Source organism: Manis pentadactyla, chromosome 18 (assembly GCF_030020395.1).
Source record: "Manis pentadactyla isolate mManPen7 chromosome 18, mManPen7.hap1, whole genome shotgun sequence".
In the NCBI taxonomy this organism is placed as follows: Eukaryota; Metazoa; Chordata; class Mammalia; order Pholidota; family Manidae; genus Manis; species Manis pentadactyla.
In genome coordinates this window covers 12,157,120-12,183,474 of record NC_080036.1, presented here as the reverse complement: position 1 = coordinate 12,183,474, position 26,355 = coordinate 12,157,120, and the positions used below count along the sequence as shown (strand labels likewise).

Here is a 26,355-nt window from a genome sequence, read left to right as displayed (position 1 = left end):
TGAAATTTTAAATTTCACATTTTATTGCTTCTAGTTCAGGCTTTTTCTTTTCCTACTAAGAAGACACTTCAACATTTCTTGTAAGTCCATTTAATGTTGATGAACTCTTAACTTATGTTTATCTGAGAAGCTCTTTATCTCTGCTTCCATTCTGAATGCCAACCCTGCTATGTAGACTACTCTTGGTTGGAGATTTTTCTCTTTCAGCCTTGTGAACATAAATTTCTATTCTCTTCCTGACTGCAGAGTTTCTGCTGAAAAACAGCTGATAGTCTTATGGGATTTCCCTGGAAGGTAAGTCACTGCTTTTATCTTGATGCTTTTAAGATTCCCTTTGTCTTTGATGGTTGACAATTTAATTAGTGTTTTGGTGTGAGATTCCTTGGGTTCATCTTCTTAGGGGTTCTCTCTACTTGCTTGAGCTGGATATCTGTGTCCTTCCCTAATTTGAGGAAGTTTTCTGATATTATTTCTTTAAGTTTTCATTTCTTTCTCTTTCTCTTCTTCTGAGGCAACTATAATGCAATTGTTTGGACATTTGATATTAACCCAGAAGTCCCTTAGCCTTGCCTCATTTCATTGTATTTTTTTCTCTCGCTGTTCCTCTTGAATGTTCCCCATTACTCTGTCTTCCAAGTCACCGACACATTTTTCTGCATCCTCTGATCTGCTGATTCCCCCTAGTGTAGTTTTCATTTCATTTATTGTATTCTTCACTTCTGATTGGTTTTGTTTTATACTTTTTATCTCCTTGTAGAAGTTCTCACTGAGTTCCTCCAGTCTTCTGTCAAGTCTGTAGAGCATCTTTATAATCATTTATTTGAACTCTTTACCTTCAGTTTCATTTAGTTATTTTTCTGTTTTTTTATTCCAAACGTATTCCTCTGTGTCTTCATTGTAATTGACTTTCTGTACTTGATTCTATGAATTACTAGAAAATGGTACTTTTCCCAGTCTTGAAGGATTGGCTTTGTGTAGGGATGGCCCCCTGGATGGATTGTGTATTCCTGGTGATTTGGCTGCCTGGGTGGAGCCTAGTGCACATGCCCTGGTAGGGTCCTGTGTCGGGGCTTTCATGATATGGTTTGAGCAGCATACAGTTGGAGGGCCCCAGAGAGGTTCCTGTGTGGGACTGATGGGGTCCATGCTAATGTGGAGGGCAGACACCCAGGCACAGTCCCCACGAATGTCCCATCTCTTTGGCTAATGTTTCTTCACCTACAGTGCATTTGCAGCTCAAGTGGGCTTTCCAGGTATGGGCAGTGAGTGGATCCCCACTAACAGTACAGTTCCAGGCCAGATTGTGACCCCCAGGGATATTCCATACCCTTGGGTACTGGCTTCAAATTCATAGTGCAGCAGAAGCTCAGGTGCAAAACAATGACTATCTCTAGGGAAGCCCTTCTTCTGCAGCTTCTGGGTCGTGTCCATAGTGCAGCAGTGGCCAGGGTACACTCTCCAGGTTTTGGCATTGACTGGCTCTGTGCCTTCAGGGTTGCAGCTAAAATGCACTCGCCAACGGACATGTGGGTGTGGGTAGGAACTGGCAGGCTACTTAGACCAAATCTGAATTTGGCATTTGCACCCCGAACCTGCTCCCCATGTCACTGTCAATGTGAGGAAGGAGTGCAAACAATGGCACTCACAATGCCTATGATCTGGAGAGAGTTCCAGGTGTTCCTCTGCCATTTGAGGTCTAAAAATCAGGTTTTTACTTATCTTCTAGGTGCATATTAAAGCATGGATTTTTTCTATGCCTCAGGGCATGTACTCTGCATCCAGATCTTGAACAGGGAGTGGGGTTCCTTCCATTACTCTGCCTCTCTCTTTTCTGCCATTTTTATGTGAACTTTCCATTCCTCATTGTACAGAAGGTGCCCACTCAGTTCTCGCTTCTTCAATATGAATTGCTCAGTGTTTAGTACATTTGGTGTGAAGGTGGGAAGAGGTGAGTGAGTTCAAGATCTTTCTATGCTACTGTTTTCCTAGAGGTCAAGTTAACTTATTTATAAAGAAGGAATATAAAGTTGATTTAGATTGCATAACCCATATAATTTATTCTCAGATGTGAAGAAATATCAGCTATAATTTCTTGTTGCTCTTTGTCTTCTGTCTCTGACTCTACACTTCTCTCTTTTTCATTCAATTTCCCTATATAATTCATTCATTCATTTACTCAGTAAACATTTTGAAGTATCTTGTGTGCCTAATACACTCCTGGGACCACAGAATTTAATCAGAACCAGATCTACACAACTTCTCAGTTACTGACCTATTTCTCTACTGTCTTTCCCAGCAAAAGTGCTCCATAGAGATCTGCCCACTGCTTGCATCCTGCAGCTGCAGTCTTGGGATTTCCAGAAACTTTCACATTGATTAATCCAGTGGTGCCACCTTCATCCTCATCTTACTCAACCTTTCAGCAGCATTTGACATGGCCAGCCACTCCCTCCATCTCTAAATTTACCCCCATCCTGGCTTCCAGAAGACCCAGTTTATTTTCTTTATTTTGTAGCATCCCATGCACTCTTGACTGATTCAACCACCAACCATTTCCTGACTCTGAGATCTGGCCTTCTATAGCCTTTTGCATGTGCCCTAGGCCCATCTGACTCTCTGTGTGTCCGCGCTGAGCTCAGCACCTTCCCCCTGGTACTCCATCTCAGGTGTGTCCCCACCATATTCCAGTTCATTAGGGGTCCCAGGCACTATTCTTTCTTACCCCTCCTCAGGTTGGTTCTTACTGTCCCCAACCCTTTCTGTCCCAGCCCCTCCTTTCCATCTGCAGCCAGGAAGTAGCTAGGCCCCCTTCCTTCTCCCTTGAACCCTAGCCTAGACTCTTATCTAGATTCTCAGCCCCGGGACTCTTTCCCACTCCGGCTCCACTCCAGACAGCCCTGGAGAGATTATTTGTACCCCATGGGCCAGCCGATCCTACCACTCTGCAGCTCACAGCCCTCCCATGGTTCCCCAGTAACGTTACAGCCCTTTCACCCTGAATGTTAGTGTCTGGAAAACCTGGCTCCAGCTCCCTCTTGGGTCTCTTCTGATCTGGCTTTTCAGGCTCCAGAAATGCCAAACTACTAATTGATCCCAAATCCCATCATGCCCTTTCCTCCCCACATGGCTTTTCTCAATCTCAACCTTGTCTAGAATGCTCCTTCTTAATCTTTTGTGTGAGTATTATTACCTTATACTTTATAAATGAGTTTCAAAGTTCCATATGCTCTGAGAAGCCCTCTACTACTTCGGGATTAGTTAGAAACCTGTTTCCCCTAAGAAACCACATGTGTGATCCTCTGGGAGTACAGAGGGTCAGCGATCCTATCTGTCACATTCCTGTGTCCCCAGCATATTCCTCAGGCAAATATCACTCGGCCACTGAGTGAACATAAGCCTCCCATGTGCTTCTTTACCTGCAGCACACTCATTCATCTGTTGTGGTTACTCTGACCCCAAATTTTGTGTTCAGATGTAAAGACTGATGATACCCCACACCAACTAAGAGGGTGTGAAAAGGTTTATATGTTATAATAAGAAATATATATATTTGGTTTTATTCCCAGTTTCCTGGTACAGACTTTCTAAAAACCCTTGGAATTTCCTGATTGGTGGGGGTAAGGGGAGCATTTAGTTATTTATACCAAGTCCCTAACAGCCCCACCTCAGAAATTGTTCTTAACTTACATTCTTTTCTTTTCTTTTCTTTTCTTTCCTTTCTTTTATTTTCTCTCCTCTCCTCTCCTCTTCTCTCCCCTCCCCTCCCCTCCTCTCCTCTCCTCTCCTCTCCTCTCCTCTCTTCTTTCTCTTCTCTTTTCATAGAAACTCTCCTCAGTAAATGCTTGATGGCTAGCAGTAAACAGAAAATTCTCTACCACCAAGTCTCAATACATGATTGAACTGGCCCTTAATAAGTAAAATAAGTAAAAGGCAACTGAATAAAACATTTATTTCTCTAAGGAAAGTATGTCTCATCTTTACTTTGAATAAAGGGAGAATTTACAGATTCTATTCTTCAGAAAATTTTAGTCGGCTTTCTACAGCTTCTCCCAGACCCACCTGTGAATGTCCTTGTAAAATACTTAGCAAGAGCCCAGATAAGTCAGCTTAGCCAGACTCCTTCACTGCCTATATCTAACCATCCTGAAGATCTAATCTGGTTTATCGTCCTCCACCATCCACCAGGGGATATCCAATCAATCTGGTCTGTTTTAATCAAGAATCCTGTCAATTCTATTTAATCAATATTCTTTTATACTGGATATTTACTCTTAGTAATTTTCCATTCATTGACCTCCACCCCGACCCTTGGCTATGAAGCCCCATGTTTCCATGCTGCATTCAGAACTGATGCTGGTCGTATACTTAAGTGTGTTTCCTCTATATCAATAGGGGAAATTTTTGTTTTTCTCTTTTAATTCATGCCTTGCTATGTCCTCCCTGTGACAGTTGTCAGAATAATAAACCGTGTCCAGCAGTGTGCTATTTTCCATGCCTGTTCATGCAAAGGCATGAGGAGTTAAAGTGGTCATTCAGCAGTACTAACTTCCAGTTCAGAATAAGCAGTGGTTCGTCCCCTGACGGGAGGATTCTTTCTTCTGGAACTAAGACATCTAGGTCATCCCAGAAAATATCACAGGAACCGGAAGGAAAATAGATATTTCATCAACAGAAGGTAACAGTGAGTGGTGCCACTCCCATTTCCATTCCTTGATTCCTGAACCCATGTTTACAGGCTATTAGAAAAACAGCACCATATATTAGTCACTGATTCAGAGCATTAACAACATTCTGGTAAACCTTGCCCTAGCCATGCAATATATTGCCACCTAGCTGGCACTGTAACTGAGTCTTCCAAAGGCCCTTCCACCATTCTGTTAAGCTAGCAGTTTCAGGATGGTAGGGAACATGACGAAACTAGTGAATTCCATGCACTTGGGCCCATTTCCAAACTTCTTTTGCTGTGAATTGAGTTCCTTGATCCCAATTATGTGTGGAATGCCATGAGAATGGATAAGACATTCTGTAAGTCCACAACTGTCAGTTTTATAGAAACATTGCACTCAAAGAATACAACTCCTTATCCAAAGTGAATTCCTATTCCACTATAGATAAAACTCTATTTCATGATGGAAGTTGTCAAATGTAATCCACCTCCTACTGTGTAGACACCTAAATACTTCAGGAATTGTGCATATCATGGATTCGTTGTTTCTGTATGCTACCTGAAGATTGGGCATTTGGAATTAGTACGTGGAAGCCAATGATACTGAGCCCATGAGTAACTTCATTCTTTCCACCATGGCCACACTGTCATGAGGCCATGAGGTAATGACAGAATTGGCTGCAGAAAAAGTCTGGGTAATGTAAACAGACATGTCATCCTATCAACTTAATTATAAAAATCATTCTCTAGTGATATCATCCTTTGGTGAGCCTAAGGATGGGACACAAATTTCTTCATGTATGGTTTTGTTTTGTTTGCTTTGTACCAGTGGGAAAGAACATAACTTCACTAAATTTAATATTCACAAATTTTCTAATCATGTTCCTTTCAAATCCTTACCTTGAACATGTACAATTAGCCACAAAGCAAGCATAAGTATATAATAAAAATATAGTAATTCAAGTGAACAAGGAATTAACTGCCCCAGATTCTGCCCACTTGGTCAGTTTTCCTTCACCACTGTCCTTAAGAGATGTCCTGGGTGACTTGGAAGATAGAATAATGGAAATCACTCAGCTGAACAGCAGAAGGAAGAAAGAATTAAGACACATGAGGATAGGGTAAGAGACCTCTATGACAACATCAAACTTCCTAACATATACATTGTAGGAGTCCAAGAAGGAGAAGAGAGAGATACAGGAGTAGAAAAATTATTTCAAGATACAATAGGTGAAAATTTCCCTAGCTTGGGAAAGGTGCCAGTCTGCCAGGTCCAGGAAGCACAGAGCTCCAAACAAAATGAACACTGAAAGTCCACCCCAAGAAACATTGTAATCAAAATGTCAAAGATAAAAGACAGACAACATTAAAAGCAGTAAGAGTAAAGCAAAATAATTGCAATTTAAGACAACCTCATAAAGGTAATCAGCTGGTTTTTCTGCATAAAATCTACAGGGCAGAAGGAAATGGCATGAGTGGAAGCCAATGATACTGAGCCCATGAGTAACTTCATTCTTACCACCATGGTGGTATATTCAAAATGCTGAACAAAAAAGCCTCCAACCGGAAGGAGCAGGAAAAGATGGCAGTGTGAGTAGGGTGGTGGATATATCCTCCCAAAACCATATATATTTTGAAAATACAGCAAATACAACTAATCCTAAAAGAGTGACTGGAAGATACAGTACACCAGCCAGGATACATCTACGAGAACCCAACATCTAATGGAAAAGGGTAAGAAACAAAACTGTGATCAAGTCGGACCCAAGCGCTCACCCCACCCCAGCTCACCAGCAGGAGGAAAAGAATCCGAGTGGGGAGGGAGTGGAAGCACAGGACTGCTAAATAACCAGCCCTAATAATCTGCCCCAGGAGCACAGACACACAATGCATGGAGATCTGGATATTAGAGGAGTGGAAAAGCAAAATCCAAGACTGAGACTGCAAACAGGTTCCCACAGCTGGCTGCCCTGGGACAAAAGAAAAGCAGATGTTTTAAAAAATCTTAAAGGGACAAGGGTTTAACAGGTGGACAAATTGTCCTGGCAAACACAGCCCAGCAGGCTGGGAACGTTAAGGAACTTCAGGCCCCCTAAACCCTTGGTTGGCAATGCATCTCTGAGGCCCCTCACAGCAATGAGCAGCCTGCCATTCCTCCTCCCCCACCCTGCCCCGCTGGCACTGTGAGCAAACTGACTGACCCACCATTGCTGCAGAACAGCCAGGGAGCAGCCCTGCCTACAGAAACCACACAGTTTAACACAGACTTTCTCCCTGTCATGGCTAACTGACCCAGATCCAAGGCTGTTCCCTGTGAGTGGTTGACTGGCACAAACAGAGGAGATGGGTGCAGAGTCCAGAAGGCACGAAGGGGCCTTGTCTCTGTGGCAGACACATGTGCTAATGGCCTGCAATCCCTGGCAGCACCCCAGGCCATACCAAGGGCTGCCCTATCCACAGCAGCCTAGGGAATTAACCCAGAGGCTGCTCCCTGTGTACGGTTAATCAGGACAGACAGCAGAGATAGGCAAGGCAACCGTCAAGCAGGAAGGGACTTTGTTCTGCCAGCTGACACATAAGCCCCTCACCAGCGATTACTCCCATCACCATGAAAAGGCATAAAAACCTTGTTCAGTCCAAAATCCCTTAAACACAAGAGAGAGGGCTTGGTGAGACTGAAATCACCAATCTTCCTGAAAATTAATTCAAAATAAAAGTCATAAGCATGCTGATGAGCTACAGAGAAATATTCAAGAGCTAAGGGATGAATTCAGGAGGGACATAACAGAAATGAAACAATGGAAGTATTTAAGAGGAGACTGTATGAGGTGCAAGAGACTGTTAATGGAATAGAAATCAGAAAAGAGGAATACAGAGAAGCTGAAGCATAGAGAGATAAAAGGATCTCTAGGAATGAAATAATATTAAGATAACTGTTTGACCAATCCAAATGGTACAATATTCACGATATAGGGGTACCAGAAGAAGAGAAATAAAAAGGGATAAAGAGTCTTTGAAGAAATAATTGCTGAAAACTTCCCCAATCTGGGGAAGATCTCCTAAAGATCTCCCAACGCAAGGGACCCAAGGAGGACAACACCAAGACATATAATAATCAAAATGGCAAAGATCAGAGATAAGGACAGAATATTAAAAGCAGCCAGAGAGAGAGAAAAGATCACCTATAAAGGAAAACCCATCAGGCTAGCATCAGACTTCTCAGCAGAAACCTTACAGGCCAGAAGAGAATGGCATGATATATTTAATGCAATGAAGCAGAAGGGCCTTAAACCAAGAATACTGTATCCAGAAAGAATATTATTTAAATTTGAAGTAGGGATTAAACAATTCCCAGAGAGGCAAAAGTTGAGGGAATCTACCTCCCACAAACCACCTCTACTGGGTATTTTAAAGGGACTACTCTATGGAAATAATCCTAAGGCTAAACATATGTCACCAGAGAAAACAGAATCACAGCAAAGAAAGTAGACCAACCAAATCATAACTAAATGCAAAATAAAATCAGCTATCCACAAAATCAGTCAAGGGAAACACAAAGAGTACAGAATAAAACACCAAAAATATAGAGAGTGGAGGAGGAGTAAAAAGAAGGGGGAGAAATAAAGAAACATCAGATTGTGTTTATAATAGCATAATAAGTGAGTTAAGTTAGATGGTTAGATAGTAAAGTAGCTGCCCTTGAACCTTTGGTAAGCACGAATCCAAAGCCTACAATGGCAATAAGTACATATCTATCAATAATTACCCTAAATGTAAATAGACTGACTATACCAATCAAAAGACACAGAGTAATGGAATGTATAAAAAAGCAAGACTCATCTATATGATGCCTATAAGAGACTCACTTCATACCCAAAGACATACACAGACTAAAAGTGAAGGGATGGAAAAAGATATTTTATGCAAACAATAGGGAGAAGAAAGCCAGTGTTGCAGTACTTGTATCAGACAAAATAGACTTCAAAACAAGGAAAGTACCAAGAGACAAAGAAGAACATTAGATAATGATAAAGGGGTCAGTCCAACAAGAAGACATAACCATTATAAGCATCTATACACCCAACACAGGAGCACCAATATATGTGAAACAAATACTAACAGAATTAAAGGGGTAAAAGAATGCAATGCATTCATTTTAGGAGACTTCAACACACCACTCACTCCAAAGGACAGATCAACCAGACAGAAAATAAGCAAGGACACAGAGGCACTGAACAACACATTACAACAGATGGGCCTAACAAACATCTACAGAACTCTCCACACAAAAGCAGAAGGATCCACATTCTTCTCAAGTGCACATGGAACATTCTTCAGAATAGACCACATACTAGGCCACAAAAAGAGCCTCAGTAAATTTTTAAAGATTGAAATTTTACCTACCAACTTCTCAGACCACAAAGGCATAAAACTAGAAATAAATTGTGCAAAGAAAACAAAAAGGCTCACAAACACATGGAGGCTTAATAACAGGCTCCTAAATAATCAATGGATAGATGACCAAATTAAAACAGAGATCAAGAATTTATATGGAGACAAATGGCAACAACAGCACAAAGCCCCAACCTCTGCGGGACGCAGCAAAGGCAGTTCTAAGAGGAAAGTATATAGCAATCCAGGCATATTTAAGGAAGGAAGAACAATCCCAAATGAATAGTCTAAAGTCACAATTATTGAAACCAGAAAAGGAAGAACAAAGGAGGTCTAAAGTCAGCAGAAGAAGGGACATAATAAAGATCAGAGAAGAACTAACTAAAATTGAGTAGAATAAAACAATATAAAATCAATGAAACCAAGAGCTTTTTGTTTTCTTTATACAATTTATTTCTAGTTTTATACCTTTGTGATCTGAGAAGTTAGTTGGTACAATTTAAGTCTTTTTTAATTTACTGAGGTTCTTTTTGTGGCCTAGTATGTGGTCTACTCTGCAAAATCTTCCATGTGCACTTGAGAAGAATGTGTATCCTGCTGCTTTTTGAGTGTAGAGTTCTGTAGATGTCTGTTAGATCCATCTCTTCTAGTCTGTTGTTCAGTGTCTCTGTGTCCTTACACAAAACAGAAAATCAACAAAATAGATAAACCCCTACCCAGACTTATTAAGAGAAAAAGAGAATCTACACACATAAATGGAATCAGAAATGAGAAAGGAAAAATCACAACGGACACCCCAGAAATACAAAGAATTATTAGAGAATACTATGAAAATCTATATGCTAACAAACTGGATAACCTAGAAGAAATGGACAACTTTCTAGAAAAATACAACCTTCCAAGACTGACCAAGGGAGAAACAGAAAGTCTAAACAGACCAATTACCAGCAACAAAATTGAAGTGGTAATCAAAAAACTACCCAAGAGCAAAACTCCCGGGCCAGATGGATTTACCGCAGAGTTTTATCAGACATATAGAGAAGACGTAATATCCATTCTCCTTAAAGTTTTCCAAAAAACGGAAGAAGAGAGAATACTTCCAGACTCATTCTATGAAGCCAGCATCACCCTAATACCAAAACCAGGCAAAGACACCACAAAAATGAACATTACAGACCAATATCCCTGAAGAACAAAGATGCAAAAATACTCAACAAAAATTAGCAAACCAAATTCGAAAATACATCAAGAGGATCATACACCATGATCAAGTGGGATTCATCTAAGGGATGCAAGGATGGTACAACATTCAAATTCCATCAATATCATCTACCACATCAACAGAGAGAAAGACAAAAACTACATGATCATATCCATAGATGTGTAAGAGCATTCGACAAAATGGGTATAGAGGGCAAGTACCTCAACATAATAAAGCCCATATATGAAAAACCCCATACTGAACAGCAAGAAGCTGAAAGCTTTTCCTCTAAGATCGGGAACAAAACAGGGATGCCCACTCTCCCCACTGTTATTCAACATAGTACTGGAGGTCCTAGCCATGGCAATTAGACAAAACAAAGAAATATAAGGAATCCAGATTGCTAAAGAAGAATTTAAACTGTCACTATTTGCAGATGACATGATATTGTACATAGAAACTCTAAAGACTCCACTCCAAAACTACTAGAACTAAAATGTGAATTCACCAAAGTTGCAGGATACAAATTAATACACAGAAATCTGTTGCATTCCTATACACTATTGATGAAGTAGCAGAATGAGAAATCAGGAAAACAATTCCGTTCACAATTGCATCAAAAAGAAGAAGACACCTAGGAATAAACCTAACCAAGGAAGTGAAAGACCTATACCCTGAAAATTACAAGACATTCTTAAGAGAAATTAAAGGGGACACTAACAAATAGAAACTCATCCCATGCTGCTGGCTAGGAAGAATTAATATCGTCAAAATGGCATCCTGCCCAAAGCAATCTACAGATTCAATGCAATCCCTATAAAAAAAAATCAACAGCATTCTTCAACAAACTGGAACAAATGTTTCTAAAATTCACATGGAACCACAAAATACCCCAAATAGCCAAAGCAATTCTTAAAATGAAGAATAAAGCAGGGGCAATCTTGCTTCCCAACTTCAAACTCTACTACAAAGCCACAGTAATCAAGACAATTTGGTACTGGCACAAGAACAGACCCATGACCAGTGGAACAGAATAGACCATCCAGATATTAACCCAAACATATATAGTCAATTAATATAGAATAAAGTAACCATGGATATACAATGGAAAAATGACAACCTCTTCAACAGCTGGTGTTGGCAAAACTGGACAGCTACATGTAAAAGAATGAAACTGGATTACTGCCTAACTGCATACACAAAAGTAAAGTGGAAATGGATCAAAGAACTTAATGTAATTCATGAAACCATAAAACTCTTAGAAGAAAACATAGGCAAAAATCCCTTGGACATAAACATGAGTGACCTCTTCATGAACATATCTCCCTGGGCAAGTGAAACAAGCATAAATGAACACATGGGAGTATATCAAACTAAAAAGCTCCTGTATAGCAAAGGACACCATCAGTAGAACAAAAAGGCATCCTACAGTATGGGAGAATATATTCATAAATTACAGATCTGATAAGGGGTTGACATCCAAATATATAAGGAGCTCACACACTTCAACAAAGAAAAAGCAAAGAATCCAATTAAAAAATGGGCAGAGGAGCTGAACAGACATTTCTCCAAAGAAGAAATTCAGATGGCCAACAGACACATGAAAAGATGCTCCACATTGCTTGCCATCAGAGAAACGCAAATTAAAACCACAATGAGATATCACCTCACACCAGTAAGGATGGCTACGATCCCAAAGACAAACAACAAATGTTGCCGAGGATGTGGAGAAAGGGAGACCCTCCTACACTGCTGATGGGAATGTAAATTAGTTCAACCATTGTGGAAAGCAGTATGGAGGTTCCTCAAAAAGTTCAAAATAGAAATACCATTTGACCCAGGAATTGCACTCCTAGGAATTTACCCTAAGAATGCAGGAGCCCAGTTTGAAAAAGACATATGCACCCCTATGTTTACCACAGCACTATTTACAACAGCCAAGAAATGGAAGTAACCTAAGTGTCCATCAGTAGATGAATGGCTAAAGATGTCGTACATATACACAATGGAATATTATTGAGCCACAAGAAGATAACAAATCCTACCATTTGCAACAACATAGATGGAGCTAGAGGGTATTATGCTCAATGAAATAAGCCTGGCAGAGAAATTCAAGTATTAAGTGATTTCACTCATCTGTGGAGTATAAGAAGAAATAAAAAACTGAAGGGACAAAACAGCAGCAGACTCACAGAACCCAAGAATGGACTAACAGTTACCAAAGGGAAAGGGACTTTGGAGGATGGGTGGGAAGGGGGGCATAAGTGGGAAAAAGGGGAATTATGATTAGCACACATAATGTAAGGGGGAACACGGGGAGGGCTGTACACCACAGAAGACAAGTAGTGATTGTATAGCATCTTACTGCACTGATGGACAGTGACTGTAATGGGGTATGTGATGGGGATTTGATAGTGGGGGAGTCTAGTAACCATATTGTTGTTCATGTAATTGTACATTAATGATACCAAGGTAAAAAAATTTTGTTCCTAGACCCAAAATAGGCACCCCCCCCAAAAAAGTGGGAAAGAACAACAAAGCTAGAGGTATCACAATATCAAATTTCAAGTATATTATGAATCTATAGTAATCAAAACAGTAAGATATTGGTATAAAAACTTACACTTATGTGAAAGGAACAGAAGAGAGTCCAGAAAAACACACACTCATGCTGAGACAATTTATGACACAGATTCAATAGTAAAAAATACAGAAGTACAGAGGCAGGTCCAGGGTGGAGGCATATAAAGAGTGAGATCCCCCTTCCTCCAGTGTGAACATGGACTCTACAACTTTACACTGAGCAATCTGTCTTCAGGAAGAACAGAGACCTGAGTGAGCCTTCTGTACAACAAGGGATAAAAAGCCCACACAAAAATTCACAGGCAGGATTGATACATGGTAATAGAAGAAGTCACACTGCCAGTGAAAGGCCTGTACAAGGGATGGATAGCACTGAGTCATATTTGTGCATACTTGCCTGCCCTCTGGAAGAGCCACAACAAATCATGAGTTGGAGGGGTTAAACCTGACAGCCAAATAGCAGTGGAACTGCTGAAACTTTCTCTGGGGTGGAAGGTGCTGTTGAGGGCTGTAGGGGCCGGCCTACGGCCGAGGCTGAGTCCCACTATGGCTGAACACCGCCCTTCCACTGTAGCTGACCAATGCCCTAAGATGGCGCATGCTTCCTGGGCGCCACCCTGCCTGGTTTGGTGGCATTAGCATAAGGAAGTTGCTCCTATAGGCTTGCCCCATGCTTCCGCGCTCGTGCTCAACTCATGCAGAAGGCATGCTACCAATCAGCTTAAAGGTCACGCATTATCTTGATCACCATAGGCCAGCTTCCTTTATATAAGGCTTAAGCAGGAAAGAGAAGCACTCTCTCACTCACTCTCTCTCTCTCACTCTCTCTTTCTCTCTTTCTCTCCTCTCATTCTTCCTCTCACTTGCTCCCTCCAGCTGTTGCTTCTTCTCACTCACCTTCTCCCGGCCTTCCGAGCAACAATAAACAACTGAAGTGAACCAGGTCTGTGTACGTATCGCTGTCGTCACCACCACAAGGGGCGAACGCGGTAGAGGGCCATTGTTTGCATTCCCCCAGGTCACTGCTAGTGCAAATGGGATACAGCTGAGCGCCATAACTCACTTTCCTCCTGACACTGCTGGGGCCATAGGAGTAAAGTGAGCATGATTGTTTCTGTTTCACCTGGACACTGCTAATGCAAATAACAGGGTATGACATTGTTTGTTTTCCCCTAAGCACTGCCAGCATGAATGGAACCAAGGATACCACCATTGTTTACATTCTTCCTGGCCACTCACAGAACAGATGGGAACAGGGTTAGCAAGATTGATTTGTTCCCCAACCACACTGACAGAATGTGGGTAGGAGAAGTGTCAATGGGAACACATCAGCTCCAGACATGACAAAGGCAGTCTTGTGACACCATCTACAAACAAACAAACTTGTTGGAGATCTATCAGTCCCACCAAGGTGTTATTAGCACCATTCCCAGGCAGATTCATTCTACCCATGCCCCATCTTCCCTGGCCATCACATTTGCACAGTGCCAAAAAGTGCCAACCTTGGAGACCCTCAAATGACACTCATCTATACCTGGTCACCTGTTAGGATGGCACAGGCTTGTGTATACCAGGAATATACCTGGACTATATACATACAACCCCAGTCACCCCTCTAGAAAGTCCCTGAACATTTACTACCTGTGAGTGACCAGGGCTATGCCCTTTAACACCAGATACCCAACTAGGGTGGCCCTGGCTGGCAACTCTGCAGTAGAACTCTAGATCATTCGCTAGGTATACTGACCCTGGGATACCCCCAATCCATGCCCAACCAGCCTCCAGCTACCTAAAACTAGACACACACAGTCTACCATGGAATATTCCTACTCAATTCAATGCTTTTCATGCCAGAAGAGGTTGATCTTTTGCCTAACCAGTAGAAACAAACACAAAAGTCAAAAAACATGAGTAGACACAGGAATATGTTTGAAACAAAATACATGAAAATACTTCAAAAAATAAATTAATGAAACAGAGTTAATCTACCTGAGAAAAGTTTCAAGTATTAGTTATAAATATTCTCATCAGACTTGAGGGAAGAGCAGATAAAATCAGTGAGGAGCTCCACAAGAGATAGGAAACATAAAAAAAATAAATCAGTGATTTAGAATACAAGAAGTAAAATGAAAATTATACTAGAGTGAATCAATAGCAGATAAGAGGATGCAGAAGAATGGATCAGGTACAAAAAAATAGAGGGAATCTAACCATACACTAAAGAAAATTATTAAGTCACAGGGAAGAGAGCAGGAAAGAAGAAATGATCAGAGAACAACCAGAGAACTTTTAATAAAATGGGAGTAAGTACATACCTATCAATACTTACTTTAAATGTAAATTGACTAAATGTTCCAATTGAAAGACATAGTGACTGAATGAATACAAAATAAAATTCATCTATATCCTGCCTAGAAGACTCACTTTTGCCCTAAAAACTCAGACTGAAAATGAAGTGATGAAAAAGATATACCATGCAAATAGAAATGCAAAAAAAATTAAAATTAGACCAGTATTTTATATGAGACAAGACAGAATTTAAAGCAGACTTTAATGAGAAAAAAATGAAAGTTTCAATCAGCTAGAAGATACAATTGTACATATCAATGCCTGCAACAGAGGAGCATCTAACACATAGAGCAAATATTAGCAGACATAAAGGGAGAAATTGACAGCAATACAAGAGTAGTAGAGGATTTTAACATCCCTTACATCAATGGATAGTTCATCCAGACAGAAAATTAATAAGAAAACAGTGGATTTGAATATCATATTAGACCAAATGGACCTATTCGATATTTACATATTACAACCCAAAGAAGCAGAATAATCATTCTTTTCAAGTGCATACAGAACATTCTCCATGGTATTTCACAAGTGGAGCCACAAAACAAGTCTTAATAAATTCAGGAAAATTGAAGTAACATCTTCATCTTTTCTGACCACAATTACATGAAACTCGAAATCAATTACAGGAAAATAACTGGAAAAATACACACATGGGATGTATACAGCATATGACTAAATAACCAATAGATCCATGAATAAATTAAAGAGGAAACATAAAAACTCCTTGGAGAATAATCAAAATGGAAACGAAACAATGCAAAACCTTTGGGATGCAGCAAAATCAGTTGTAAAGTGGAAGTTTATTGTGTTACAAACCTATCTCAAGAAATAAGAAAAATCATAAGGAACAAGAAAAGTCATCCTAACACTTCAACTAAAGGAATGAAAAATGGCAAAGAAAGCCCCAAGTTAGTAGAAGGAAGGTAACAATAAAGTCCAGAAGATAAGTAAATGAAAATGAGACTAATGAAACAATACAAAGAAATGAAACTAAGAGCAGTTTTTTTGAAAACAAACAATTTGAGAAACATTTAACTAGACTCATGAAAAGTCATATCAAATAAATAAGATCTGAAAGGAAAGTTACAAGTGATACCATAAAATAAACAACTATGAGAAATTACTATGAAAAATTATAATGCAAACTAATTGGACAATCTATAAGAAATGGACAAATTTTTAAATCATACAATCTACAAAGAATGACACAGGAAAAATAGAAAATGTGAATAAACTGGTTACTAGTAACAAAATTGAGGTGGTAATCAAAAAATTCCCACAAAACCAAAGTCAGACCCAAATGGGTTCATAGAAGATTTTATCAGAGAACTGTTAATACCTATTTTTCTCAAACTATTTAAAAAACTATAGAAGAAGAAAAGCTTCCAAATTCACTCTATGAGACCGGAATCATCATGATACCAAAACCAGAGGGCAACACTTGAAAAGAAAATTACAGCCTAAATCTCATATGAAAATATATATAATCCTCAACCAAATATTAGCAGATTGAACACAAAAATACATTAATAGACCATGGCCAAGTTAATATAATACACATTCACCATGACCAAGCAGACTGTAACAAGATAAAAAGTGAAAGTTTAAGTCAGGTAGAAGATCTAACAATTGTACCTATGCATGCAACAGAGGAACATCTAACACATAGATCAAATATTAGCAGACATAAAGGGAGAAATTGACAGTAATACAAGAGTAGTAGAGGATTTTAACACCCCTTACATCAATGGATAGTTCATCTAGACAGATACTTCAATATCTACAAATAATTCAGTGTAATCCACCATATTGACAAAAAAAAGGTAAAAACTATATGGTCATCTTGGTATCTGCTGAAAAACATTGGTCAAAATTCAGCCTACATTAATGATAAAATTCTCAGCAAACTAGGTACTCAGAGAACATACCTCAACATAATAAAGAAACAGGACAAATACATGGCTGAAATCATACTCAATGACAAATGACTGAAAGTTTTTACTCTAAGGCTAGGAAAAGATAAAGATGCCCATTCTCACCACTTTTACTTGACATATTATTGAAAGTCCTAACCATAGCAATCAGACAATAAAAAGAAATAAAATGCATCCAAATCAGTTAGTAAAAAGTAAAAATGTCACTGTTTCCAGATGACATGATACTATATATATATATGCATATATATGTATGTATACATATGCTAATATCAAAAATTATTAGGACTACTGAATTCAGTAAAGTCACAGGATACAAAATAAATATACAGAAATGTTGTATTTCTATATGCAAATAATGAACTAATAGAAATCAATAAATCAATCTCAATTAGAATTGCCTCAAAAATAGTAAAGTAAACAAGAATAAATTTAACCAAGGAGATGAAAGATTTCTACTCTGAAAATTATAACACATTATTGAAAGAAACTGAAGAAGACACAAATATTGAGACAGGAAAGATATTACCAGCTTTTAGATAGGAAAAATTAATATTGTTAAAATAGCCATACTGTCCAAAGCAGTCAAGATTCAATGCAATCCCTATCAAATGAAATGTCACTTATCACTGAGCTACATGGGATTCTCTTAAAATATATGTGGAAACAAGAAAACCCTGAGTAGCTCATGAAATCTTCATAAGGAAGGACAAACTTGGGGGTATCATGTACCCTGAAGTCAAACTATACTACAGAGCTACAGTAATCAAAACAATTTAGTAATGGCACAAGAACAGATACATACACCAATGTAACACAATCCAGAGCCCAGAAATAAACCCATGCTTATAAGGCCAATTAATACATGACAAAAGGGGTAGGAATATACAATGGAGAAAAGAAAATTTCTTACATAATATTGTTGGGAATAAAAACTGTTACATGTAAAGAATGAAACAATCACTGTCTTACACCATACAAAAATTAACTTAAAGTGGAATAAATACCTAATTGTAACACATAAAACTCCCAGAACAAAACATAGGCAATAAAACCTTGATCATCAGCTTGGTACATTCTTTTTGGATATGTTACCTCATGCAAAGGAAATAAAAAGTAAAAATAAACAAGTGGAACTACATCAACCTAAACAGCTCTGCACAGCAAAGGAAACCATCAACAAAATGAAAAGGCAACCTATTTATGGGAGAATATATTTGTAAATGATATCTCTGATAAGTAGCTATTATCCAAAATATATAAAGAATTCATACAACTCAACACAAAACCCAAATTATATAATTTTAAAAATGGTAGAGGACTTAAACTGACATTTTTCAAAAAAAGAGATACAGATGGCTAACAGATACATGAAATGATGCTGACCATCTCTACTCATCAGGGAAATGCACATAAAACCACAATGGTGAAGGCCAATGTCAGCCAGCCAGCCAAATGGACCTAGAGGAGAGCAAGGAAGAAAGATGGTGGCATGATAAGTGAGGCAGAAACTTCCTCCCCAAACCACATACAACACGAAATACAACTAATGCTGAAATGCCAATATGAAGACTTAAAAACAGTCTGCCTACATCTTGGGAAAAGAGAAAACTTCACAGGAAAGGGTAAAGTAGCAAACTCACGATTTAGTGGGACCCAAGCTCTCCCCCCTCATCCCAGCTTACAGGCAGGAGGAAGAGAAACAGAGCAGGGAGAGAATAGAACAGGACTGCTAAATCTCCTCCTGGAGATCTAGATCGACCGGACAGAAAATAAGTAAGGACACAGAGGCAATGAACAACACAGTAGAGCAGATGGACCTAATAGACATCTATAAAACTCTACATCCAAAAGCAACAGGATACACATTCTTCTCAAGTGCACATGGAACATTCTCCAGAATAGACTACATACTAGGCCACAAAAAGAGCCTCAGTAAACTCCAAAAGATTGAAGTTCTACCAACCAACTTTTCAGACCACAAAGGTATAAAACTAGAAATAAATTGTACAAAGAAAACAAAAAGGCTCACAGACACATGGAGGTTTAACAACATGCTTCTAAATAATCAATGGATCAATGAACAAATTAAAAGAGAGATCAAGGAATATATGGAAACAAATGACAACAACACAAAGCCCCAACTTCTGTGGGATGAAGTGGAAGCAGTTTTAAAAGGAAAGTATATAGCAATCCAGGCATACTTAAAGAAGGAAGAACAATCCCAAATGAATAGTCTAATGTCACAATTATCAAAATTGCAAAAAAGAACAAATGAGGCCTAAAGTCAGCAGAAGGAGGGACATAATAAAAATCAGCGAAGAAATAAATAAAATTGAGAAGAATAAAACAATAGAAAAAAATCAATGAAACCAAGAGGTGGTTTTTTGAGAAAATAAACAAAATAGATAAGCCTCTAGCCAAACTTATTAAGAGAAAAAGAGAATCAACACACATCAACAGAATCAGAAATGAGAAAGGAAAAATCACAACAAACCCCACAGAAATACAAAGAATTATTAGAGAATACTATGAAAACCTATATGCTAACAAGCTGGAAAACCTAGAAGAAATGGACAACTTCCTAGAAAAATACAACCTTCCAAGAATGACCAAGGAAAAAACACAAAATTTAAACACCAATTATGAGCCAAGAAATTGAAGCAGTAATCAAAAAACTACCCAAGAACAAAACCCCAGGGCCCCAACAGACATACAGAGAAGACATAATACCCATTCTCCTAAAGTTATCCAAAAAATAGAAGAGGAGGGAATACTCCCAAACTCATTCTATGAAGCTAACATCACCCTAATATCTAAACCAAAGACCCCACCAAAAAAGAAAATTACAGACCAATAACCCTGATGAACGTAGATGCAAAAATACACAACAAAATATTAGTAAACTGGATTCAAATGTATATCAAAAGGGTCATACACCACAACCAAGTGGGATTCATCCCAGGGATGCAAGGTTGATACAACATCCAAAAACCCATCAATATCATCCACCACATCAACAAAAAGAAGGACAAAAACCACATGATCATCTCCATAGATTCTGAAAAAGCATTGGACAAAATTCAGCATCCATTCATGATAAAAACTCTCAACAGAGGGGCGGAAGATGGCGGCATGAGTAGAGCAGTGGAAATCTCCTCCCCAAACCACATATATCTATGAAAATATAACAAAGACAACCCTTCCTAGAATAAAGACCAGAGGACACAGGACAATATCCAGACCACATCCGCACCTGAGAGAACCCAGCGCCTCGCGAAGGGGGTGAGATACAAGCCCCGGCCCCGCGGGAGCCGAGCGCCCCTCCCCCCAGCTCCCGGCGGGAGAAGAGCAGGCAGAGCGGGAGGGAGACGGAGCCCAGGACTGCCGAACACCCAGCCCCCGCCATCCGGGCCAGAGCGCAGACACAGTACGTGCCCAGGGGGCCCTGGATGCTAGGGAAATGGCAGCAAGAACAGTGAGCGGGCACTGGAGGCCGGGTGCCGGAGGACATAAGAAAAGCGCGCGACCATTTTTTTTTTGCTGTTTTGTTCTGGCGAGCGCTTTTTAGAAGTCTTAAAGGGATAGGGACCCCAATACTAGGGAAACAGGGCAGCAAGAACAGTGAGCAGATGCCTGAGGCTGGCGCCGGAGAATAAAGAAAAACGAGGGGCCACTTTTTTTTATTTTTTTTAATTAAAAAAAAATTTTTGTGTGTGTGGTCGTTTTGTTTTTGGTGCGTGCTTTTTGGAAGTCTTAAAAGGGCAGGGTGGGACACTTAATCCAGAGGTAGGGAATCCGGGGATCTCTGGGCACCCTAACCCCTGGGCTGCAGGGAGCAGGGAGGCCCCTTAAAGAGATAAATAGCCTCTCAGCCGCTCCCCCTCCAACGCGACTCCACCACTTTGGAGCAGCTGCCCGAGCTAGGCCACGCCCACAGCAACAGCGGAGATTAACTCCATAGCAGCTGGGCAGGAAGCAGAAACCCTGTCTGCACGCAGCTGCGCAGCACAAGCCACTAGAGGTCGCTGTTCTCCCAGGAGAGGAGGGCCACAAACCAACAAGAAGGGAAGTTCTTCCAGCCGTCACTTGTCCCAGCTCTGCAAACTATTCCTATCACCATGAAAAGGCAAAGCTACAGGCAGACAAAGATCACAGAGACAACACCAGAGAAGGAGACAGACCTAACCAGTCTTCCTGACAAAGAATTCAAAATAAGAATCATAAACATGCTGACAGAGATGCAGAGAAATACGCAAGAGAAATGGGTTGAAGTCCGGAGGGAGATCACAGATGCCAGAAAGGAGATCGCAGAAATGAAACAAACTCTGGAAGGGTTTATAAGCAGAATGGATAGGATGCAAGAGGCCATTGATGGAATTGAAACCAGAGAAAAGGATCTCCAGGAATGAAACAATGTTAAGAGAACTGTGTGACCAATCCAAAAGGAACAATATCCATATTATAGGGGTTCCAGAAGAAGAAGAGAGAAGAAAAGAGATGGAAAGTATCTTAGAAGAAATAATTGCTGAAAACTTCCCCAAACTGGGGGAGGAAATAATCGAACAGACCACGGAAATACACAGAACCCCCAACAGAAAGGATCCAAGGAGGACAACACCAAGACACATAATAATTAAAACGGCAAAGATCAAGGACAAAGAAAGAGTTTTAAAGGCAGCTAGAGAGAAATAGGTCACCTATAAAGGAAAACCCATCAGGCTAACATCAGACTTCTCGACAGAAAACCTACAGGCCAGAAGAGAATGGCATGATATATTTAATACAATGAAACAGAAGGGCCTTGAACCAAGGATACTGTATCCAGCACGACTATCATTCAAATATGATGGTGGGATTAAACAATTCCCAGACAAACAAAAGCTGAGGGAATTTGCTCCCCACAAACCACCTCTACAGAACATCTTACAGGGACTGCTCTAGATGGGAGCACTCCTAGAAAGAGCACAGCACAAAACACCCAACATATGAAGAATCGAGGAGGAGGAATAAGAAGGGAGAGAAGAAAAGAATCTCCAGACAGTGTATATAACAGCTCAATAAGCGAGCTAAGTCAGGCAGTAAGATACTAAAGAGGCTAACCTTGAACCTTTGGTAACCACGAATTTAAAGCCTGCAATGGCAATAAGTACATATCTTTCAATAGTCACCCTAAATGTTAATGGGATGAATGCACCAATCAAAAGACATAGAGTAATAGAATGAATAAAAAAGCAAGATCCATCTATATGCTGCTTACAAGAAACTCACCTCAAACCCAAAGACATGTACAGACTAAAAGTCAAGGGATGGAAAAACATATTTCAAGCAAACAACAGCAAGAAGAAAGCAGGGGTTGCAGTACTAATATCAGACAAAATAGACTTCAAAACAAAGAAAGTAACAAGAGATAAAGAAGGACACTACATAATGATAAAGAGCTCAGTCCAACAAGAGGATATAACCATTCTAAATAAATATGTACCCAACACAGGAGCACCAGCATATGTGAAACAAATAGTAACAGAACTAAAGGGGGAAATAGACTGCAATGCATTCATTCTAGGAGACTTCAACACACCACTCACCGCAAAGGATAGATCCACTGGGCAGAAAATAAGTAAGGACATGGAAGCACTGAACAACACAGTAGAGCAGATGGACCTAATAGACATCTATAGAACTCTACATCCAAAAGCAACAGGATATACATTCTTCTCAAGTGCACATGGAACATTCTCCAGAATAGACCACATACTAGACCACAAAAAGAGCCTCAGAAAATTCCAAAAGATTGAAATCCTACCAACCAACTTTTCAGACCACAAATGCATAAAACTAGAAATAAACTGTACAAAGAAAGCAAAGAGGCTCACAAACACATGGAGGCTTAACAACACGCTCCTAAATAATCAATGGATCAATGACCAAATCAAAATGGAGATCCAGCAATATATGGAAAAAATGACAACAACAACACTAAGCCCCAACTTCTGTGGGAGGCAGCAAATGCAGTCTTAAGAGGAAAGTATATAGCAATCCAAGCATATTTTAAAAAGGGATAACAATCCCAAATGAATGATCTAATGTCACAATTATCGAAATTGGAAAAAGAAGAACAAATGAGGCTTAAGGTCAGCAGAAGGAAGGACATAATAAAGATCAGAGAAAAATAAATAAAATTGAGAAGAATAAACGAATAGCAAAAATCAATGAAACCAAGAGCTGGTTCTTTGAGAAAATAAACAAAATAGATAAGCCTCTAGCCAGACTTATTAAGAAGAAAAGAGAGTCAACACAAATCAACAGTATCAGAAACGAGAAAGGAAAAATCGCGACGGACCCCACAGAAATACAAAGAATTATTAGAGAGTACTATGAAAACCTATATGCTAACAAGCTGGGAAACCTAGGAGAAATGGACAACTTCCTAGAAAAATACAACCTTCCAAGACTGACCCAGAAAGAAACAGAAAATCTAAACAGACCAATTACCAGCAACGAAATTATACTGGTAATCAAAAAACTACCAAAGAACAAAACCCCCGGGCCAGATGGATTTACCTCGGAATTTTATCAGACATACAGGGAAGACATAATACCCACTCTCCTTAGAGTTTTCCAAAAAATAGAGGAGGAGGGGATACCAAATACCAATACCCTAATACCAAAATCAGGCAAAGACCCCACCAAAAAACAAAATTACAGACCAATATCCCTGATGAACGTAGATGCAAAAATACTCAACAAAATATTAGCAAACCGAATTCGAAAATACATCAAAAGGATCATACACCATGACCAAGTGGGATTCATCCCAGGGATGCAAGGATGGTACAACATTCGAAAGTCCATCAACATCATCCACCACATCAACAAAAAGAAAGACAAAAACCACATGATCATCTCCATAGATGCTGAAAAAGCATTTGACAAAGTTCAACATCCATTCATGATAAAAACTCTCAGCAAAATGGGAATAGAGGGCAAGTACCTCAACATAATAAAGGCCATCTATGATAAACCCACAGCCAACATTATATTGAACAGCGAGAAGCTGAAAGCATTTCCTCTGAGATCGGGAACTAGACAGGGATGCCCACTCTCTCCACTGTTATTTAACATAGTACTGGAGGTCCTAGCCACGGCAATCAGACAAAACAAAAAATACAAGGAATCCAGATTGGTAAAGAAGTAGTTAAACTGTCACTATTTGCAGATGACATGATACGGTACATAAAAAACCCTAAAGACTCCACCCCAAAACTACTAGAACTGATATCGGAATACAGCAAAGTTGCAGGATACAAAATCAACACACAGAAATCTGTGGCTTGCCTATACACTAACAATGAACCAACAGAAAGAGAAATCAGGAAAACAACTCCATTCACAATTGCATCAAAAAAAATAAAATACCGAGGAATGAACCTAACCAAGGAATTGAAAGACTTATACTCTGAAAACTACGAGTCACTCTTAAGAGAAATTAAAGGGGACACTAACAGATGGAAACTCATCCCATGCTCATGGCTAGGAAGAATTAATATCGTCAAAATGGCCATCCTGCCCAAAGCAACATACAGATTTGATGCAATCCCTATGAAACTACCAGCAACATTCTTCAATGAACTGGAACAAATAATTCAAAAATTCATATGGAAACACCAAAGACCCCGAATAGCCAAAGCAATCCTGAGAAAGAAGAATAAAGTCGGGGGCATCTCACTCCCCAACTTCAAGCTCTACTATAAAGCCACAGTAATCAAGACAATTTGGTACTGGCACAAGAGCAGAGCCACAGACCAATGGAACAGACTAGAGAATCCAGACATTAACCCAGACATATATGGTCAATTAATATTTGATAAAGGAGCCATGGACGTACAATGGCGAAATGACAGTCTTTTCAACAGGTGGTGCTGGCAAAACTGGACAGCTACATGTAGGAGAATGAAACTGGGCCATTGTCTAAAACCATATACAAAAGTAAACTCAAAATGGATCAAAGACCTGAATGTAAGTCATGAAACCCTTAAACTCTTGGAAGAAAATATAGGCAAAAACCTCTTAGACATAAACATGAGTGACCTCTTCTTGAACATATCTCCCTGGGCAAGGAAAACAACAGCAAAAATGAATAAGTGGGACTATATTAAGCTGAGAAGCTTCTGTACAGCAAAAGACACCATCAATAGAACAAAAAGGAACCCTGCAGTATGGGAGAATATATATGAAAATGACACATCCGATAAAGGCTTGACGTCCAGAATATATAAAGAGCTCACACGCCTCAACAAACAAAAAACAAATAACCCAATTAAAAAATGGGCAGAGGAACTGAACAGACAGTTCTCCAAAAAAGAAATACAGATGGCCAACAGACACCTGAAAAGATGCTCCACATCACTAATTATCAGAGAAATGCAAATTAAAACTACAATGAGGTATCACCTCACACCAGTAAGGATGGCTGCCATCCAAAAGACAGAACAACAAATGTTGGCGAGGCTGTGGAGAAAGGGGAACCATCCTACACTGCTGGTGTGAATGTAAACTAGTTCAACCATTGTGGAAAGCAGTATGGAGGTACATCAAAATGCTCAAAACAGACCTACCATTTGACCCAGGAATTGCACTCCTAGGAATTTACCCTAAGAATGCAGCAGTCAAGTATGAGAAAGGTCAGTGCACCCCTATGTTTATCGCAGCACTATTTACAATAGCCAAGAATTGGAAGCAACCTAAATGTCCATCGACAGATGAATGGATAAAGAAGATGTGGTACATATACACAATGGAATACTACTCAGCCATAAGAAAAGGGCAAATTCAACCATTTGCAGCAACATGGATGGAGCTGGAGGGTATTTTTCTCAGTAAAACAAGCCAAGCGGATAAAGAGAAATACCAAATGATTTCACTCATCTGTGGAATATAAGAACAAAGGAGAAACTGAAGGAACAAAACAGCAGCAGAATCACAGAACTCAAGAATGGCCTAACATGTACCAAAGGGAAAGGGACTGGGGAGGATGGGTGGGTAGGGAGGGATAAGAGGGGGGGAGAAGTAGGGGGGTATTAAGATTAGCATGCATGGGGGGGTAGGAGAAAAGGGAGGGTTGTACAACACAGAGAAGGCAAGTAGGGATTCTACAACATTTTGCTATGCTGATGGACACTGACTGTAAAGGGGTTTATAGGGGGGACCTGGTATAGGGGAGAGCCTAG

At 39.7% G+C, this 26,355-nt stretch overlaps 1 long non-coding RNA gene across 1 annotated transcript in view; it reads left to right on the top strand.

The window, feature by feature from the left end:
- The window catches only part of LOC118908801 (uncharacterized), a 163,560-nt gene that overhangs the window by 97,209 nt on the left and 39,996 nt on the right, over nt 1-26,355 (top strand). Inside the window, exon 4 of the long non-coding RNA XR_008994641.1 lies at nt 247-294. This is a non-coding gene — a long non-coding RNA (uncharacterized LOC118908801). The remainder of the gene's footprint in view (nt 1-246; nt 295-26,355) is intronic.